This window comes from Chlamydotis macqueenii, chromosome 3 (assembly GCF_036417535.1).
Source record: "Chlamydotis macqueenii isolate bChlMac1 chromosome 3, bChlMac1.mat, whole genome shotgun sequence".
NCBI lineage: Eukaryota > Metazoa > Chordata > Aves > Otidiformes > Otididae > Chlamydotis > Chlamydotis macqueenii.
Genome location: NC_141558.1, coordinates 47,147,644 through 47,170,251, shown reverse-complemented (window position 1 = coordinate 47,170,251; position 22,608 = coordinate 47,147,644).

Sequence of the window (22,608 nt, the reverse complement as noted above, 5' to 3'; positions counted from 1 at the left end):
TTGATCATGAAGATTGTTGCAGTTTTGTTTAGCACATAAGCTCTTATCCTAGGTGAAAATTTAGTTGATATGCATTAAATATTACTCATTATTTCTAGTAAATATTACTTTTGAATATGTTTTCTATCTTAGATAGCACAAGTTATTATAAATGCTGTAAATGCTGTTCTCTGTTTGGTGTAATCCTCCTCACTGACTGTTATTTTGTTTTAATCTACTGTTGCTCCCATGATATAGTGATAGGGCAAGGGGTAACTGTTTTAAACTAAAACAAAGCAGGTTTAGGTTAGATAGAAGGTAAAAGTCTTTATTACGAGTATGGTGAGCCACTGGAACAGGCTGCCTGGAGAAGTTGTGGATGCCCCATTCCTAGAAGTGTGCAAGGTCAGATTGGATGGGGCTTTGAGCAAGCTGGTCTAATGAAAGATGTCCCTTCCCACGGCAGGGGAGTTGGTACTGTAGCCAGTACATTATGAAAAGAGTTTCGAGAGACAAAGACTCTTCAATTTGGAAAATAGCTGTGATAGTACATGATAGAGTAGCATGGAGAAATGCAACAGGGAACAATTATCCCCTTTTCTCACAAGAACAGTCCAGTGGAACATCAGATGAAATGGTCAGGCTGCAGGTATAAATCAAAGTGCACTTTCACACAGCATGCAGGAAAACTCTGGAACTCATCATCAGAGGCTCCTGTGGAGGGTGTCTATGTAAATGGGTTTGAAAAACTCTCAGACAAATTTATGGAAGAAGAATCAATCAAGGGCTATCAAACAGGATGATGATCTAGCTTGAAACTGAAAAACCTCTATATGGTAGACTGCTGGAAACTAGAAAAGTAGTGGGAGAAAGTAGCAATCTCTGCTTTTGCTATTTTTAAGCTCTCGCGCATTTACTGCAGGCTGCTTTCCGAAATGGGATACATGCTACTACATGAACTTTTGCTCAGATGAGTTATGTTTGCTTTTCTGCTCTTATGTTTATGTTCTTATTATTAGGCTGCAGTTCATCTTCGGTTATACCTTTGCAGTGATACACTTTGAGTAGAGTAGGCTGTGGAAGATAGAAACCAGGATTTCCTGACAAAGATGAAAAATCCCATCTACTCCATTGATTTGTTTTAGGTGTTCAAAACTAATTTATTCCCCAGCAGGTGATTTCCAGTTGGAAACATCCCTGTTGACCTCTGTCTTCAGTTCTTGTTTAAACCATTTATACACCTTTTTGTCGTCTTTAAGTTCACATGTTTAACTTCTTCCCCAGAGGGTGCTCACAGTTTCTTCAAAGTCTTCATTCCTTATCTGGGAGCTGTGATGTTCCTTGACAACATTCACACCTCCTGTTTGGCAGGTCACCCTGGTCAGGCAAAGAAGAGGAGGTGATTCTGGTTAGAGATGCACTGAACTAGCTGATTCTAATTAGAGTAGGTTAGAAAAACACTCTATTTCAGGCAACTGCTTTCGTTTCAGACAGTTTATCCAATATCTAAATTGGAAGCAGCAGGTATCTGATCTAAAAATAAATTGGTTTTCCTTAAATTTCAACCTTAGTGCTTTGGCGTTTTTTTTTGCCTTTTTTTTTTTTTGTTTTTTTTTCACTGATGCTTCAGCCTGAATTAGAGGAAACAGCCACATCAAATTCTGTTTTGGAACTGTAAAGCTCTCAGCACTGTGGTACTGTCTGAGGGTGGTGTATGAGTATTCAATTAGGGCTTTTAGACAAATGTTTCTAAAATAAGCAATACACTCTGTGAATATCTGTTACTTGGAAGCTTGTTTTCATTATTACATTGAAAATAGAGTTACAGACTGAAATGGGGTCCATCTTAAAAAGACTTTGACGATAATGATATAGGATTATACATGAAGTACTTACATAAGTCTTCAAATATCTTATTTTCCACTTTATTCAGGTTCAATAATATCATCCTGAAAAAATTTAAAGGTCTGTTGGCAATCCATTATTTTTAACCAAAAAAGAGTTGAATCTGAATTTAAGATCAAGTTGAAATATCTAACATATGTATAAGTTAGACTGTGTATTTTTGAATTTGTGTATTCAAATGGCAATGGTGTTTATGTTGAAGCTTATGGACTAATAATAAATGTAATGTTAAAACATTTTAGATATATTTTGTTTAAAGAGGGAACCTGTATAGGCCCAAACATTTATCCCCAAACTGAGTCAATATACTCCATATATTCCTTCATATTCTGATATGTAAATGCAAGTATAAGAATGATGCAGATTATAACTTTAAATTGCTCCTTTCAGATTTCTTTCTTCATTTGAAATTGAGGACACAGAAGCCATAGTTCCTCTACAAGCTGAACTGACATTTTAAAATAAGGCCACTGAAGACATAACAGCTAAAACAAGCAGAGAGAGGTGGCAAAAGTTATACTCTGCTTTGATCTTTATAACATTATCCTTAACAGATCTAAACCAACTGATACCAACTGCGCATCTGGGTCCCAGAGCTTTGTTCTTCTCCTGGGAAACAATAATTTTTGGGCTAGACTTGATAGAGGATATGCTGAATATTGGAATATGTTTTGAAAAGATGCTGGTTGACATTTTACACTCATGTTAGATGATGTGTGTTTAGAGGAAAGAGCAAGTGGACCCAGCACATGGTACCCTGTGCTCTGTGCACTGTGCAGTGCCTGGGGAAAGTAAGGGTCCAGAGCAGTGAGCATCCCTCCTACAGACTGCCTGCAAGAAGCATTGAAAACAAGAAATACAGAAGACTGCGCAGTAGGCTTTAGGAAAAGGGTCATCTTTAGTTCTTACATACTGTTGCTGAATCACTGCACAACAGAGAAGTGAAGGTAAGAAAACGGAGAAAGAGGGAAAAGGCAGCGCAATTGTGTGAAGTAGAAGTTGGGGCTCACAGTCCAAGGATCTTTCTTTCTGATCCTTTTTCCTGATCATGTAAACAGTAACTGGACAAAATATCTCAACCTGGTTTGGGAAATGGAACCTGAAGCCCGATCGTTCTCAGCTCTGCCAGGGGACAGGCACTCCCTGAGGACCTGGAGTGGTGGGGGTTTCCCATGGGATTTGTCAGGGCAGGGTCTAGCAGCCAGGACCTGTCCCACTGTCGCAGCCAGGAGGAGGGCAACTGTGGGGCTGAAATGTGATTCTGGGCTTTAGGCAGGATTGGGAGAGACATGGAGGGCTTGAGCAGGGACGGCAAGACCCATGGGTACCCCGAGGGCCCTGGCAGCCTCTTTCCCAGCAAAGCACTCACTTCTGAGCTACCTTATGTTCCATTTGTTCTTGTTCTTTCTGGTCCCTTAATTAATCTTTCCTTCCTTGCAATTCTGTGGCAACATGAAAGATGAGGAGTGATCTGATCCAAAACTGGTAACAGCCTATCGTAAAAAGAGGTATCAAAACCCAAGAAGACTTCTGCCAGGTGAAAATCTATTTTTATTTGCTAAGGTGACAGCATTTCTACTCAGCCATAATTCACACCCTTTCTTATCTCTGTTGAACAAACAAGATCATACAAGCTGTTGCATTATTTGTATGTTTTAGTATCCAGGACATCATGGGTAGTAAGTAGAGTGAAGCTCAAGTTTGTAGTGTGATTGGTTAGCACAGAGTTAATATACGCTGCACATAACTTATGCTTTTTCATGATGTACTATGACATTTTCTGTATGTGACAAATTTTTGAACTTGTACTTTTCTGGCAGGTGATCGCTAAAGAGTTTCTTGTGACACTTTAAAATAGATGTCCGATGATTACTAATTCATCTGGCACTCCTCTGTAATAATGTAAATCACAATGTTCTTCTCTGGAATTAGTGGATGTAATCTCTTTCAAAAATCCCACAAAACCCTCTATCTCTTGTCTCGCTATAGTCAAGTATATCTGCTTCAGTGTATCTAGATTTGACAGTGCTCCAGTTTCCTTGATCTATTTAGTAGAAAGAGACTTGATAAGTAAGTACCAGTGTTTAGGGATGAGTGAAGACAGTTTAATATAGATGTTTTAATTTGATTGAGATTCAAGAGTTTGGCTTCTCCCCCCCCCCCCCCACCTTTTTCTGCTTAGTTTGAGGTTTATTAGGCTTGGAAATAAAATCTTCATATCTAACTTAAAAAGAGAACATGGCAAGACTTTGCTGTTTTTGTGGGGAAAAAAAGAACAAAAATCCCCCACAAAAACAAAACAAAACCAAACCAAAACCCAAGGCTTTTCACTCTTTTCTCACAGTAACAGAAAAAAACAGATTTTGCATTTAAAAGTTGTTTTTGCCAACTGTGAGACTCTTATTCAATAACACAGAACAATGAGTGACTATCTCAAAAGATGTTTTAAAAGACGCACTTTTAAGTGCCTTACAATATTTGAAGTAGTGGTATTTCACCATTTTTAACTTCTCTTATTAAATTCTTCATGTGGAGAAGCCCTCCTTGCATTACCCAAAAGCATATCTCTTCATACTGAGGTATTTAGTTATTAGGTTCACAAAATTGAGCAGTGAGGGCTTGACCTGTGCTGCTGCTGTTGATATATAACATCATGAATAGGCTGATGGATCATGAAAAACTGAAGATATGTAACCTAATAGAACTCCATTTTGTTGTTCCTTTCTCTGCTGACGTTAATGAAAAGGCAACTGTGCCCACTTAAACACATCATGCAGCTAGACTCCTTTTCATGGTGCAACACTAATATGTTGATGTTCTTCTGAAAAATGTGTATTTAGTAAACAACATGTCTTAGTGAATCAGAGTGGAGAGAATCTTGACATAGATCATATTTCTGAAGGCAAGATTCACTGTCTGAATTATTACAGTCAGATATTTGTTCTGTGTATCTTGAAGTCCTCCAGTGCTGGAGACCCTCTAATCTAGTAAATAAGTCACTTCAGTGCTTTGTTATGAATAGGGATATCAAGCTTGAATCATACTTTCGTAACTCCAACCTTTTCTTGTATTTTGGTGCAGTTAGATCACAATGTCTCCCAGTTTAGCTCCATAGGGACTAAGCACTATGCAACTGCTCATTCACCTCCTCACCCCCACCCCGCCCCCTTCCCGGAGGGAATGGGGGAGAGAAAATCTAACCAAAAGACTCGAGGGTCAAGATAAGGCACAGGGGGAGAGATCATTCAACTGTCACTGTTGCAGGCAAAACAGAGTTGACTTGGGGAAAACTAATTCCATTTATTAACAATAAAACTGAAGTAAGATAATAAGAGACAAAATCAGATCTTTAGAACACCTTGCCACCATCTCTCCCCTCTTCCCAGGTTTAACTTCATTCCCAACTATCTCCACCTCCTTCCCCTGACCCTGAGTGGCAAGGGGTTATGGGGTTTGTAGTCAGTTCATTGCATGTTGTTTCTGCTGCTCCATCCTCCTCAGGGGAAAAACACCCTCCTTCAGGCATCCACCTGCTCCGGTGTGGGCTCCTCCATAGGCTGCAGGTGGATCTCTGCTCCTCTGTGGACCTCCGCGGGCTGTAGGGGGACAGCCTGATTCACCATGGTCTTCACCAAGGGCTGCAGGGGAATCTTGTGAGGAGCAACTTTACTCCTCCCCATCCTTCTTCACTGACCTTGGCATCTGCAGCTGTTCCTCTCACAAGCAATTCCTCACAACTAGACCCAGGCAGATACCTCTCATTCTCTCACATATCCTCTCTCCTCTCCTCTCCGAACCTCTCCTCTCCCCTCTGAACCTCTCCTCTCCGAACCTCTTCTCTCCTCTCCGAACCTCTCCGAACTTCTCCTCTCCACTCAATCAGGCCCAGACAGCCACCCAGTGTGAGACTGTGGATGAGGCCCATGCCTCCCCATTTCTGCCTGCACTTCTGCTTTGTTTTCCTCTTCTTAAATATGTCATCACAGAGGTGTGATTGGCTTGGCTGATTGGCTCAGCTCTGGCCCGCAGCAGGTCTGCCCTCCAGCCGGCCAGGTCCACCAGACAAAGGCGAAACTTCTAGCAGCTTCTCACAGAAGACACCACTGTAGCCCCACTTGCTATGCAAACCCAACACACCATATCCAAACATCCTCCTCCTGTTTCTGTGTTTTCTTTTAACTTTTTAATAATTCAACTTCCAGTTTTACAACTCCCATTGAATTACAGATGGAATTGCAGGGGTCATATATTTATCCTGAGTTATCTCCTTCTTGCATCTTTCTGAAATTCCTTCTTTCCTTTTTCTGTCCTTCCATTAGTCATGGTTAGGGACTTAGAATTGCTTAAATTAAATTTTAAAACCATATCAGCTCTTAAAACACTAGTGATCAGGTACCCCTCCCCTGAGTCATATCTTGGAAGGAATCATGCAGTTTATGCCTTGCAGAAATGGTAGGAAAATACCCTGTTTCTCAGGAGAATATTATTTCAGCATAAGAAATAAGATTTTTTTACCTACATACAAGAGTTCTAGCAGTTGAACCCTAGATCTGGAAGTTTCTGTAGAGAAAAGGCAGTTAATCATCCTCAGTTTACACTTGTGTCTACCTTAAGTTCCCTGTCCCATTTTATCCCATACCAAATTATCTGGCTTCTTTAAGAGAATCTCTTTGTATGCAAAGACTGATTCTAAAGGCTGTTTTTCATTGTTTGTGTGCTGTTAAAAATCAAGATCTGAAATGGCTTTGCAGCCTAAGGCTGGAGAGAGGCAGCAGGAAATGGAGATGCAGGAGTTCAGATTTGTTTTTCTCCTGCATGTCTGTTGGCAGTCCCTCCATATGTTGGGATTCAGTCTTCCCCAAACCAGTGCCTGAAGCCTTCACAGTATGTTGCTGCAGTAGAGCAGCAGGAATTCAAGGGTTTATCTTTATTAGATTTGATCACTCAGTGTTTATGAGGCATCACAGCTTGCTCTGATAATGAAAGACCTCCTCTTTCCTCCTCTGTAAATTAGTAGGTCTTGTCTGTTTCATTTTCCTTATGAAAAAAGTTTTATGTCAATATTGACAAGATGAGAAAAGGAAAATGAATTGACTTTGCACAGCTTGAGTCTGATCCTGTGAAAAATTCTATGGAGCAGGGCTGGAAAAAGACAGGGCTATCTTATTCCCTAACAGTACCCTAAACAGAATTAATACTTCAGATGATGACGATGATGCCTATGACACTGACTTTAACATTTTTCATACTACTCCAGACTCTGTGCAGTGAGTCATAGCACCCTAAACAAAACAGCAAAAATCCCTCCAAACTCCCCAACCCCTTCCCCATCAAAAATAATTTAAAAATCCACTAAAGTTTCCTTACAACTGAGGAACTGGTTTATGTGAGTTGACATTGTAAAGAGGCAAATAATAAAAATACAGCATTTAAAGGACATGGCCAGCATTTACAGTTCTTGGTCTTTTTCTTAATTAATTTTCTAAAGTCTTTGGTTTTCTTCATGCATACAGTTTGCTCAGCTCTTAGAACATGCCCTAGATTTGTAATCTGAAATAAAGAGCCAAATCTCAAAATTGCCTTAAAATGAAACACTATAGGCCCCACATAGGAATTCCTATGGGCTTTGTGGGAGACTGGGTTTTTACTTCTGGAAGGCGGATCCTTTTATGGAGCAATACCTTAAAAGAAGCTTGCATAAAGCAGTACCCATCAGCAAAGATAAATATCAGGGCTCTTCACTTGGCTGTTTCATGTCTACAGTTTCATTGGCAGTAGAATTGTTAGAGCTACTTGCTTTGTAGACTTCAAAAGTTTTCCAGTAGGTTTTATAATGTGGCATCCGGATTTTTAAAATGATCAGTATGTGCCAACTTGCTTGAAGACATCTCTAGCCAGAACAAAAATCAGACCAACATGTATTTCAGTTGTTCAGTGAGAAGCATAATTAAAAAGGCAATTAGAATAGTGGATGTTTGAATTGTTCCAGAGCACATTGAGGTTCTGAAGCAGCTTTTAGTTGGGTGAAAGTCAAAACAAAGAAGCAAACAGAAAAGTAGCTAGTTGGCAGGTGGTAGTTAATTAACATGATATTGTTACATTAAAAACTCAAGGATTTTTTAAAAAGATATCTTCCTGTAATGGTTTTATGGGCTTTTTTTGACAGTAAGTACACTTTTGTGTCTGACTTCCTCTTCTCAAGATCTCTTGCCCAGCTGTTGAATATTTCCATAAGAATATGTTTCCAAAAGCCTGCCACTTGTACCATAATGCTGTAGAACACATCCAAAAGTAATGCACTTACATGTGTCTCCAAACAAGCTTGTTTTGCTAATAACATCAGCTGAAATAAGATTAGTTCTTAAGGATACAAGAGTTTTTCTCATTAAGAATTATTACTGCATCCTTTTTTTTTTTTTCCAGGAAAATTCATTTACTGTAGCAAATACATTTTGGAAGACTTGTGCGTGTCTCACCTATAATGGTGGAAGATTAAATTACCTTGCTTTTCACTGGCTTCCAACAAGAAAGCATCGTATCAATTTCACTACTGACAAATACAAATTCTTGGTTTTACAAGATGAGCTTTTTCAACTCGTAGCATTACTGACAGAAATATATGTGTCTCAATCTTAAATGCAGAACTTCCTAAAGCTGGCCTCACACATTTAAAAAGAAAAGATGTAACTTGTAAGACATAAACCAGAATAAGATGTTAACTAATTGCTGGAAAGTGGTTAACTATAAAGAAACCTCTTATTGTACATTTCTAAATGCTAGTTATATATTTAAACTACCTTTAATCAGCTCCTTGCAATTAATTTTCATGGTTATTTTAAAATGTCAATCCCATGTGCCCTATATATAGTTGGGTCGCAAAATGTAATTGACATTTTGAAGATGATGATTTTTTAAATTCTATATATTGGGAAAACACTAGTAGTACCTTTCATTAGGGAATATAAATGACTCTAAGAAGTTAACAATTTTGAACATGCAAATGAAGTTAAAGCATTTTGACACACAAATTTTTATACAGGAACTTGTTAAAAGGTGCTAAAAATAATGTGACAGTTCTTTAGCATATACATAGCTAGTGACTGTGTTAGGTCCTTGCTTGTGTATTTCATGAAATGCACAATTGCAGTATTTTATAAGGAGTAAACACTTTAACAGCTCATATTTGCATGTGTGTGGATGATCACAAGGAAATAGAAGAAAATTCTCTCCCAACAATGATAGTGTGTCTCTAAACGAGTAAGATTTGATCTATAACATTCATCAGTGTAATTATAACCAGAACAAAATTTGCTCAGATATATATTGTTTTCTGATTCTGTGAGAATTTTGAGAAAGTTAGTTTTATTCTATTGATTGATTATGTTGCAGACATTTAATATTTCCTAGTACTAAATATTAATACTAATTAACGTTAACTAGTGCTAAATAGGAATACTAATTAGAAATACTATTAAATAAAGATCTATAACAGCCCTAGCTGCAATATATCTTAATAGAAGTGTCTTTTATGTAATTTTTAAATAAATGGGAACTGATTTTGACTTTCAGTTTCCCTACTTTGGAGTAAAACTGGACCAGGTCTTCTGAAGGCTCTCCTGTCACTGCTGGTGAAAACTGCACTTGGAGGCTAACATAATTTTCTTGACCCATATTTGTTGGTAGAAAACAAAACTGCACCACTCACATCCAAGTGGGCATTGCCACACATCTCCTCTTCATATATGTGCTCCTTAAGACACAACAAATAACACAAACCAAGTATGGCTTTGTTTTTTTAAAAAAGCAGGACAGAATTTATGTCATTTATCTGGTCTCACTTAAGACTAAATCAGCCACCTTAGACTTCTGGTTAAATCAGGAAGGGAAAAAATAATGACATGACTTTTCATTCCATCTATTTTGAGCACCTGTTCTACCCTATTTTAGGATTGATACAATGTGCTTATTCGTCTCCTTCATATTTAAAATGAATTTGAGGTGTCTGTCTTTCATATGAATGATTAACATTAATGTGCCTAATTTGAGGCAGATAAAATCCCTTCATAATATTTAACAGGTCTACATTTTAAAAGGTAAATTGGAATCACCTTTCACATATATTTTATATATCATGTATTTTTAGGGAGAGGAAGTGAATGGTATATTTATAGAATCATAGAACTACAGAATTGTAGAATAGTTTGGGTTGAAAGGGACCTTTAAAGGTCATCTAGTCCAACCCCCATGCAAGCAGGAGGGACATCTTCAACTAGATCGTGTTGTACAGGGCCTTGTCCAACCTGGCCTTGAGTGTTTCCAGGGACAGGGCATCTGCCACGTCTCTGGGCAACCTGTTCCAGTGTTCCACCACCCTCATTGCAAAAAATTTCTTCCTTATGTCCAGTCTGAATCTGCTTCCTTCTATTTTAAAACCATTACTCCTCATCCTATCACAACAGGCCCTACTGAACAGCCTCTCCGCATCTTTCTTATAAGCCTCCTTTAGGTATTGGAAGACCACTATAAGATGGTTCTCTTCTCTGGACTGAACAGCTCCCAACTCTCAGCCTGTCGTCACAGGAGAGGTGCTCCAGCCCTCTTGTCATCTCCGTGGCCCTCCTCTGGACTCTTTCCAACTGGTCCATGTCCTTCTAATTTTGGGGGCTCCAGAGCTGGATGCAGTACTCCAGGTGTAGTCTCACCAGAGTGGAGTGGAGGGGGAGAATCACCTCCCTTGACCTGCTGGCCACGCTTCTTTTGATGCAGCCCAGGATGTGGTTGGCTTTCTGGGTTGCAAGCGTACATTCCTGGCTCATGTTGAGCCTCTCATCCACCATCACTCCCACTTCCTTCTCCTCAGGGCTGCTCTCAATCCATTCTCTGGTCAGCCTGTATTTGTGCTTAGGATTTCCCTGACCCATGTGCAGGACATTGCACTTGACCTTGTTGAACTTCATGAGGTTTTCATGGACCTACCTTTCCAGCCTGTCAACATTCCCTCCAGTGTGTTGACCGTACCATATAGCTTGGTGTCATTGTTGAATTTGCTGAGGATGCGCTCTGTGCCACTGTCCATGTTGCTGGTTTTTGTAGGCATTTAAACATAGGAAAACTACCCTTATCAAAAAGTCAATAATTCATATCACCTGAGTTTCCATGAGGAAAAATATTTGGTTTCATTTCCTGGTATTTATACTTAATGATGCAAGTTTTGCTCTGACTTATAATGGTCTAAACCCAGAGTGACTTCATTGATTCTGAAGAATTATTTTTCTCTTTCCATAAAATAAGCCCTATATAACAGGAACTGGAAGAAAGCCCTCTCTCTTATTACCAGTGAGGGTTTTTTTCTAAAACTAGTCTATTCATAATAAGTAACACAGTCCTTTTTGTAATCTATGTAGTCTATATTGGTGTTCAAAATAGAAGTTATTATTATCTCACACCTCAGATTGAAATATTAACCATAAAACTGGTTTTATACATTAACATTCCTTCTGGCAAGGGAGACAGAATATTGAAATACTTCTTTAACAAAATTCTTGTAATTTCACATTATTCAAGTATTATCCGAGATGGAGAACTATAGTCATTTATTGTGGAAAAATTAAGAGGCCTATTACTTGCCATGGGAAGTACAGACATACTGTTAGTTTGACATAAACCACATAAAGATATTAAATGTGACTCTAATTAGTTTTATTCACCACTCGAGTTTCTGCAGTTAGATTCCTTTGATGCCATCCTGCTTCTATCTAACATGAGTAATGGAAATGCTAAGTGAATAATATTTCATACTGCCACATTCCAGTAGAAGTGGTTTCCACTTGTATGCACAGTTCCAGTGGATGCACTTTGATAAAGTAGTAAAAATGAGAAGCTCATAACTATCTCATTTCTTGACACACAAAATCCTGCCGATTGGTGATACATCAGCATGTGCAAAATTGCCCTTTGCTAATACAATGAACCTGTTCATTATAACACACTATGCTTACTTAATCACTGTTGTACAATGCATCATATTTGCTATGTACTTACATAATACTACTGTAAAAGACTGTGTCAAAAATTTGTCTCAACATTGTTGAAACAGCGGGCCACCACCCAAGCAATGGCTTCCCGTTATCTTGCAAGGCAACTCCTGTTGTCTTGCAAACCTGAATGCAGAGCTGGTTCCGAGAAATCTAGCCCTAGCATGCACCCAGAGATACATATCACCTGGTAATGGGCATGCATATCACCCTGTAATGGATCGCCTGGTAATGGATCACCCGATAATGGGCATGCATATCACCACCAGGTGACGGGTGCGGCTAGGAAAACCAGCTCTCGAAATACAATGAAAACAACCAACATAAAAAGGGACATTTCTGGACTGAGACAGAGAGATTTCTTTGAGACACTTCTTCTACACTTCGAGACTTAGACACTTCTTCAACACTACACTTCTTCGAGACTTCTTCTTCTACACTTCATTCAACGGAATACACATTCGCCAGAATACACATCCACGGAACCGACATCGAGACAACGAACACCGGACAGATCGTCACCCCATCGAGTGAACTGAACTGTCGGGACGCTGCAGCTCCGTGGTGGTAGCTATTACAACCGAAACTCTTTTCCCTCTCCTTCCTTTCTCTCCTTTCTCTTCCATTTACAAACTTCTTATCGGGTTAATAAAGCTACCTGGCACTTGACTCCGTTTTGAGTCCTAATTTTGTTCCCGAGAATAGGAACAAAACCACGCTCCGGTGTGTGAGAGGTCGGTCCAGCCGCCCCTAGCCCCCCAGACTCGTCTGAGGTCGGCTAGAATGCAAGGGGGCCTTCCTCTCGTCCAAAATTGGAACGTGACAACTACTCAGCAATAAAGGAACACCATATAATTCAAACCAGCCTTAATTAAGCAAACCAAAACCAACTTTCCAACTTGTTAAAAAAAAAGAAACAACCCAGAAACAAAAAGAAAGAGTCTGCAGCTTACTCTAAATGTTCTGGCCCCTAACGAATAAGCTATCAGTTGGTCTGGGAAAAATCTACAAACTTGCTCCTGAACTAGGATTGTAATCCTGGACAAAGGACACGTAAAAGCTTGTGGTAGGTTGACCTTGGCTGGCTGCTGGACACATACCCAGCTGCTCTCTAACTCCCACATTTTATCTCATGGGCTGAGGTAAAGACAAAGACATCGCTTACCAATTACTGTCACGGGCAAAATAGACTTGACTCAGGGAAAATTAATTTAATTTATTACTAATTACAATAGGTTTGGATAGCGAGAAACAAAGACAAATTAAAACAGTGCCTTCCTTGCAACCCCTTTTTTTCCCCCAGGCTCAACTTTACTCCTTCATTCCTAACTTCTCCAGCTCCTTGACCCCCACGGAGCAGCACAGAAGGAATGAGAAATTGAGCTGCTGCTCCCTCCTCCTTGCTCTTTTCCCCTGCTCCAGTGTGGGTCCTCTCCATGGGCTGCAGTCCTTCAGGTTAAATCTGCTCAGCTTGGGCTCATCTCCACAGGCTGCTGTTCTTTCAGGTAATATCCACCTGCTCTTGCGTGATCCTCTCCTTGGGCTGCAGGGAATACCTGTTTCATCATGGTCACTTCCAAAACCTGCATTGGCTATAGGGAAATTCCTGCTCCAGCTCCTGGAGCACCTCCTCCTCTCTTCTTTCACTTCGGTGTTCACAGCATTGTTGTTGTTTTTTTTCCTCACTCCTCACTGCTGCGTGTCATTTTACCCTTATGAAATACATTTTCCCCAAGGCACCACCAGGCTGAAGGGTTCAGCTGTGTCCTGTGGTGGGTCTGTTGGAGCTGGCTGTGTCTGGCATGGGCCAACCCCTGGCCTCTCCTCACAGAGGCCACCCCTGCAGCCCATCTGCTGCCAGCACCTAGACACAGACACTTAAACCAAACTTCCACAACTAAAAGAGACCTCCTGATTAGTCTGCTGTTGCAACTTCTGAATGAGAAAGTTACTAAGTAAAATATGTTCATACTATTTGTCCCTTCTCAGAAGGAACACGTTAATTGTATTTCACATTGTCTAGTACTTTGTGTGTGGCCTGCTGAATGGGAAAGGCAATGGGAAATGCTGTAATAAATTTGTGTATGGCAGAAATTGGCCAGCTGTCAACACTGAATAGAGACAACAGTGGCTGGGTTAGAGGGAGAGGGCTTAGTGGCTTATGATTAAAAACCTGCTTAGTCACCAAAAAGGTGGAAAGAAAAACCCTACATACAAACAGCAATACCTGTGCAGTGAATATATTTATATTAAATAAAAAATTCTTACAAAGCTTGTGTTTTGGAAATCAGTGATACTAACAAAATAATGTTTTTCCTTATAAATATTACTCTTACTGTGAGGTTTTCCAGGTATAATTTTACTAGAACATTGATGAATTCTTTCCAGAAATAAAATTGATCTAAGTGGTTTTCCAGATGAAGAGAACATTCTAAATTCATATTTTTTATTACATTTTAAGTTTTCAGCACTGAAATGCACTTAGTGTTTTTTTCAGAAGCAGTGAAAAAAATCAAAAGGAACAGGGAGATGCAATGAAGAACAGTGATAGCAGCAGGACTCATGGTTATGCTGATTACAGAATAGGTTCAATGTTGCAGCGTAGAAGAGGCACAAAAAAAATTGTGAAAGAAATGAATTGCCCCTAAAGAGACAGAGAGGTAAACAGAATGTTCTATGTCATGTGTAAAGGCAATATGAAACATTTCTGTTATGACTTTAATGACTTTCTCCTTTTTTTTTTCTTTCTTTCTTTCTTTATTTTTTTAATTTTTTCTGGCAAGCAGGGAAAGAGGGTTGAAATGAGTTCTTAATTAAAATGAAGTGAATTGAGGAAACACTGATGGGTCTCTGTTATCTTGAAAACTCCTTTGGAAGGAAAAATGAAGAAATGAGAGGTCTGTTTAGCTAAAGAAACGCTAGGATAAATTTTAGTTAGCTATTTACTATTTTTATATAATGATTTAAAATTTGCAATATGATAATAGCTGCTGACATAAGTTTGAGAAAAGTCAAATTTAACAAGTGACAGAAATAGCCTCAAGCCACCATCAAGCCACCTTGATGCTTTGTCCAGTAAGATAAAGAAATATTTAGAGAGCAAATACGTAAAGTAAACAAAATGCATATAAAAAGCTGTTTTGAAACAGTATATCATTGGACCCAGTCTGATAAATTTCCTCATACATCTCTTCCCTGTTGTGTGTTCTTCAAGGCAAAAACATCAGCCTGGATTGAAGACTTCTTTACCTTAAGAAATGAGGAAATATTAACCCTGCCATTTGATTTCCAAGAAGTAAATTTTGGATTTCTTGCAATAATTTCAGTATGATTGGAAAGAAATGAACTTGTAAAAAGTTATACAGATTAATTAGACCTAACATAGTGTCAGTGTGATCTGACAGTCAACTTTTGTCTGGAAAGAATGGATAAAACGTTTAAAACCCACAACAATATAACTGAGATCATGGCATAAGTATGTGCCTGGTTAAGATCTAAATGAGTAATCCTGTCAATATTTATTAAAGGAAGAAAAAGAAAAAATAATAGTTTATGGCTGAATAATGAGCCATATTGTATTAGATTAGAATAGGGTCAAAAATAATGACTGAGATTTTCACTGGGTCTCCATTAGAACTGTCCGTCTAATTGAACATTAATGGGATTTGAGTATCTAGTTCCCATGCGACTTAAAACTCCAAATGTAATTACTAATTGAGAGAAATAAAAGGCAGAACAGAAGATGGAGAATTGCACATAGAAGTCAGAAAACAGAAAGACTAAAATAAATGCCGATCTTTCACAAGCTGAAGCCATAACCATGAAAACTATAAGCAATATCTGCTGTTGAGCAGAGATGTTAGAGGAGAATCAGGAATGCCTTTTTTTTTTTTCCAGAGTTCATGTAAGAAAGGAGCCAATACCTGTTGGTCGCAGTAGTATGGAGCTTACACTGACACTATAATGTTTGGGAATATACTTGTCAGTGACCCAGACTCATGCCTCACTCATGCCATATCTTTCAAGCAAAGATATAATTTTCTCAGCAACTAAAAAATGTACCAGAAAAAAATAGCAAAGTTACTCACAAAAAGACTGAAATACAAGTGGTCTATCATAAAAATCTTTTTTCTACTTCTCAGAATATATTGGCTCAGGTTTTGTTCAGCTCATTTTATCCTGGAGGAAGTTATGTCCTCTGGAAAAAAACATTAACTGCATCAAACTGAAGCATACAAACATAGATAATGTTTAATTAATATTACAGTCTGTTGGAGAGACAGTTACAAGCAGGGACAACTGAGCTCCACAGGAATTTTCTGAAGAAAAGCAATGGCTTCCCTTGGTGCAGGAATGGTGAAGCAGAACATCTTCAGTTTGCTGATGGGAATAGGAGCCTGCTTTGAAAGATAAATCTTGCATTGCCTGGCTGCAGTGGACAGACCTCTTCTGGAGCCATGCTTGGGAATAACAGAGTTTTCCATTGCAGTGCATGAACTCCAGGACTTCAGACAGACTCTAGACCAGCAAAGAAATTGCATCACTACTTCTGTGGTTTGCTTGCTAAGTCTCTGCTTAGTATATCTGTTTGGAGATCCATGCAATAGTTTACATACTCAGTGAAGTGCGCAGTGGTAAATTATGGTCCAGGATCTCTTTTATTCCTTCAGCAGGTTCCCTGCCAGTCACACTATGCATCTCTTTCTGTGATAGGAGGTGACAATAGAGGCACTTCCTTCATTTTTCCCCCTCTAGGTTAGTCCACATCAGTTATATTTGCATGCTATATGAGTGTTTCCTCATCCCACGTTTGCAGGAAGTTAGTAAAAACAACTGTTGAACCTCAGTGTTTTCAAGACAACCCATTCTGTCATGAACATAGGAATATGATTTCAAAATAGAATGAAGCAGCTACAGAAGATGAGGCATCAGAACAGAAAGGGGTTCAAGAGCTATTGTTGATTGCAAAAGAGAGTGCTCTTTGGTTTCTTACTTCACCAGGGAAGGTGAGGGGGAGGTGGGGATAGGCAATCCCCTGAAAGCCCGTGTTGCTGTTTTGAAATAAAATAGAATCTTCCACCTTTATTTGAATTGGCTAACATTTCTGAACTGTCCAAAACTAACAAAATCCTAACAAAATCTTATGCTTAAACAAATATGATTACTTGATGACATTCCAGAATGACAGGTTTACCATCTGTCTTAGTTATGTCTCTTCTTCTCATTCTAGTCCTCTCAGCTTTTTCTAGAGAAATTCCACTGTAGGAATGTTGCCATTAACTATGTCAAATATTGAAGCCAAAACTGAAGATTTTGGCGATCTATTTAAAAAAAGCTGTATAGTGCTCGACACTTTATAGTGAAAACAAAATATAAAGGACATAACATGATGATTGTGAGTTTCTGATCAGCAAATATTTTCCTATGATTCAGCTGGCAATATGATGGTTGATATTCTTATCAATATATGGTTGATATTCTTAAAAGCTTTTCTTATCCTCAGAAAATGGATTCTGAGGCTCTTCCAGTTTGAGGAAGCTGAGGTCTAAGTAATAATGTATACCCGCATAGTTTGGAACTGTCCATAATATAATTATGAATCTTATAATGTGCATTCATCTGTGTAATTTAATGTTCTTGTTCCACAGCTGTTTGGAAAGACACACCAGTAATGCATTTAGAAATTTTGGCATATAAAAAGAAGCTTCTGTGAAGCTAAATGTACATTTATTCATCAGCATTTTAAATTTAGGAAATGTCTATTACTTTTGTACATAAGCTTTGCCACTAGGTATATAGGCTGTTTTTTGTAATCCACACATGTAAGAAAGCTCTCAGTGTATGCACTCGGCAGTCTATTACAATGGACTGCTTTAATAATTGGGTGAAGTAAATATAAACGTTTTCATGTAAACAATGCTGAGACTGTTTTCTGAATGTCAAATTCAGCCACAACGAATCTTTAGGTGTTTTAGAGATCATGGAATAACTAAATTTGTATCATAAGCTGGGACATTAGAGGGTCAAATTTTGCATTTAGGTGTCCAGGTAAACTCATTCATGGTAGAAACTTGTGCTGAACTGCACTGTGACCTGAACTTGCTGCTAATTCTGAAGGGAGAGATGTATATAGAGGTAATGGGAGTACATGAACTTTCAGAAAAACCAATATTATAACATAAAAATAAGCTACAATAAAATGTGTTGTTTTGTTTTTTTTTTTTTTAGAAAATGTTATGAAATCTCTTTGTGAATCTGCCCTCTTGAAGCAGTACACTGTCCTAATCAGCTGATTTAGTCCTTGCTTACTTTGTTTAGTGTTGACCCACCTGAACGATAATGATATATGTAGAGCCTGAAACATGTTTACATATATCTTTGTTGTGGGCTTTTTCCCAGATCAAAGAAAATGCTCGCATTTGTAACACAGACATCTAAGGATGAAGTGTACATATTCAAAGTACTCAAAAAGACAAAATACTAGAATTTTAATCCTAATTTTTTCTGCATATGCATGCATACACATATAATATACATACATGTGTATATGTATATCTACACATATTTTAAATATAATCACATACACACTCTTGATGTAATTATATCCAAATTCATTGTGTATTCATTTGGAAGCCATGTGGTAAAAATGTGCTAGGTGAAAGCTCTCTGCCAGCACTTACTGATGAGTTCAGCTTCATTGACAGAGGTGATGCCAAGTACATCAGCATAAACACACTGGCTGTGCTTTCACTGGCCATGGGCTTTGGGGCACTGCTAACCAGCGACAGCCAGCCACGACACAGTTGTGCCAAAAGATAATAATGCTGTATCAAGGAGATGTATGTCTAGCAGATATACGTATTCCCAGGTGTGGGAACAGTGGCAGAGTATTCATACCTCAAATATCAATGCACTGACTGTTTTGCCTCTATTTATACGAATGTGCATTTACTTATTGCTACCACATTTAATTGTGTCTCTTTTCTGAACAGTTGTTTTGGTTTTCTTTCATTTCAAACAAAAACTTGGTTAATTAAGAATGCTTGAAAAAGGGGTTAGCTCACTGAATTTTCTAGGTGATTGTCAGGGAGCAGCGAGGGAGGCTGCCCTGCATGGGAAGAGGAGCTGGAGGCTGAGAGTGATGGCAGGGCCAGCAGGATAAGGGTCTCAGTGACAAGGGTACAGTCCCACTGTGCTGGAACAAGGTGAGTGGAGCAGGGCCAGTGATGGTAACCAGGGTCAGCTGGAAGTCTGGTGAGTGCCAGACAAGTCTGTAGTGGTGAGGCAGGTCTGACTGAGGTCAAGCCTGGAAGTCAAATTTGCAGGTGAGGATCAAGGTCTGGATCAGCAAGGTACGTGGCCAGGCAAGGCCACAGCTGCACTGGCCAAGAGTGAATGCCAAGGATTAAATGCAGCTTCTGAATAGAGGGTGATGACTCTACTTCTTGCTGCTTTATCTTCTATTGCTCTTTCCACACAGCTCTCTGATTTAGGTCCTCTCAGTGGCACCAAAACCTGTCCCTGAGCCCAGCAAGCTAAAACCTTGGCAAAGGGAAGGAAAAAGAAGCTGAAATCAGGGCACTGACAGCAAGAGCCAGAAATGGTACATCTGTTAATTTTCAAAGGAGTATGCATGTATTTGAACTTGATCCTTGCAAAAAAAAAAAAAAAAAGTTTTAGATCAAAATGAGTAATATATCACAGAGTTATGGTGAGAACTATGGTGAGAAGATAAACTCCTAATAAGAAATATGATGTAAATATGGCTGTTCTTGTCACTGGAGAAAGCATACAGATGGACATACAAGCAATAATGACCTGGTATTTTAACAATTAGCCTGATACAGTGAAAACAGAGATGGTGCTTCTTTGCCTATAACATTGATCTTTTCAATGAGTACGATGAATGGAAGCCATGTAATAAGGTACTTACTATGATGTCTTCTGAGATTAGTTATCTCTTCCATCATCAGCACATCCTATTCCTTAATGATCCATCCGTCCAGTGATAGGATATTTGGACTACACCATGAGGAGCAATAGGCCTTTCAGCTGAAATAATTAATGCCTTAGTTGTGCTTCTGAGGTATTCACAGATAAATGTCAATCTACACCCTGAAATACCTATCCCTGAACGTGTTTCAGCTGCACATGATTGTGTGTTCAGTTGCCACCAGCTCAACATTTCTTGCTTAGCATTTTAGATGCTCTGTGATATTTGCTGGTCTTGAGTTCAAACAACCTCCTGGGATGATCAGTGGTTCTGAATATTGCAGGCTTAGATTTTAAACATATCAAGTAGACTATGACTATCCCAAAATACTAAAGTATGTGATCTTCATAACTTGGCACTTGATCAGAATTAGCCAGAGCTTTTTTTTTCTTTTATTCCTGATACTACAAAATACGCAAAGGTCCTTGAACTCTGATGCAGTAAATGCACCTTTGTGTTCAATAGTCAACAGCAGTCAATCTGTCAGTATTCTTATTATGAAAAGAATAAAACAAGGAAACACAGTTACACCATTACAGACATTAACGGTGAGATAAATTTTGAATGTTTCTTGTTATTTTAGTTCTAGTGAGAAAAAAAAGGAAAAATAAAAGGAAAGGAAAAGAAAAAGAAGGAGGCAGTAGAACAAGAAGAGGTAAAGATAATAGTGGCAGATGTAATCAAAAGCATGGAATGATTTTTGTACAAACACTAAATAGAGGATACTTTATAATGGGAAAGAACTAGGTGATCTTATGGTAGATTCTATAAAATCATATATCTAGCAGATGTAAATATTCTATTTAGTCTGTAGCGACAGATTACTTCTTCCTCAGGTATCAAAGTGGCAAGAAAAAGATATGCAGGAAATAAACAGTGACTATTTCTTGTATCAGAAAATATCACAACTTAATGAAATTTACAGGCAGTAGTCTTAAACAAAATTAATTCCTTTTTTACACAACACAGACTTAAGATTGGGAATCCATTGTGGCTGTAGAAGCTACAAGTGAGAAAGTGGAAAGCAGTAAGATGAGTTCATAGAAGAGATGTTTAAAAGGGATTATTTAATATGGATGTACAGGTATAAGCTTTCACTCATTATGTTCTTCAGCCACAGACTGATATTAGCTGAGAGGAAACACCATAGGAGGTACCATAGCATATTCATTTTTCAGTCTTTCTCTAGCTTCTGTCAGAGATTAGTTCTGTAGAGCTCAAGGGAGGTCATATTTCAGTTGGGGATACCTGCCAGCTTCAAATGAAGCCTACTAATTGGTGCTTCATGAGTGAAGAAAACGCTGATTCAAGAAACCAAACCAGCTTCTTACAGTGTGGATGGAATTTATTTCTGCTGTGCTTGTATTCATCATAAACATGAACTGTAGGCTTATAAAGTGGTATTTGTTTACAATATATTAGTGTGTCATAATTCTGTGACAGTGTGCTTCTCCCGTCAAATCTGACCACTTTTCCCATAACCCTGCTCAAGTAATAAGCGTCAGTGATAGCTATGTCTGGTCCAGATGGTAATGGCAGCATCTGACTCAAAGTGGATTTGAAGGAGACAGATACCAGCACAATAGCCAAGGTTTGGCGATGCACCCCCCTAACCACCGTGCTGGTCAATGTCCAACTCAAGTCAAATCTGGAAGAAATTAACATCTAGTCAGTGTGCACATATGACTACGAGTCAATTATCTTACTCCATAAATAGTGAGCAGCCCAAGAGCCCTTTGAGCTCTCCTAGACAGCAGTGGGCCGCACATCACGATCTTGACTTGGGTAGGGATGCCTCTCAGGGTTACTCCTTGAGGTTGAGAGATTCCTTGTCGCAACAGATCCACAGTAAGTGACTAATAGCATGCTAAACTTTGAAATCATAGCTAAGTGATAGAAATGATTGACTGTGCACATATAATCCCTTAGACATAAACCCCTGGTCAAGCCTGGGACTAGGATTGGATCCAGCCACATCTAGACTCCTCTCTGCAAAGGAGTTTAGAAAGCAAGTATGAGCCTCATGACTCAACAGGATGGTTTCCCTGATGGTTTTGTCTGACCCTGTCCTCCATGCAGTAAAACACCCAGTATACCTTGCCATCGAATATTGTTAAATCACTGTCACATTTACCATTTACTATCAAACTTTGTTAAATCACTGTTTTAGATCAATAAAGTATACTGCTGCTTCTGTCTTACAAGTGAAGTGCATCTCTCCCATCCATGACAAATTCTCCTGAGAGAAGATGAAAAGGTCCATAAATACAATTCCTCAAGAGGAAAAAGACAGATGGAAACACAAATCTTCATAAATAGAACTCACCTTAACATTTTGGACATAAAAAGGCAGAATTCAGGAAATGTAAACAACCAACTGATTTGGATGTGTTGATGCAATGCCTCTGGTTTTTGTTTTTGTGAGATTGCTAAAGGCCTATATTCAAACACAATTTAACATCTAGGAAAAAAGCAAAGTATGCAATGACTCACCAGGGCCTGCTTTTGCCAGTAAGTTTGTTTCTGAATTACCCTGTCTAAAATGGCTCTGCCCACAGAAATATTACATAGGAACACAGAGCTGGTGCAGATATAACTTTAAAATTTTAATGCTAATTTTAATGCTTAAATTGCATCCTAAATGCTAATTATAAGTGCTTTACAGTGCTTTTTTAAAAAAAAAAAGGAGGTGGAGTA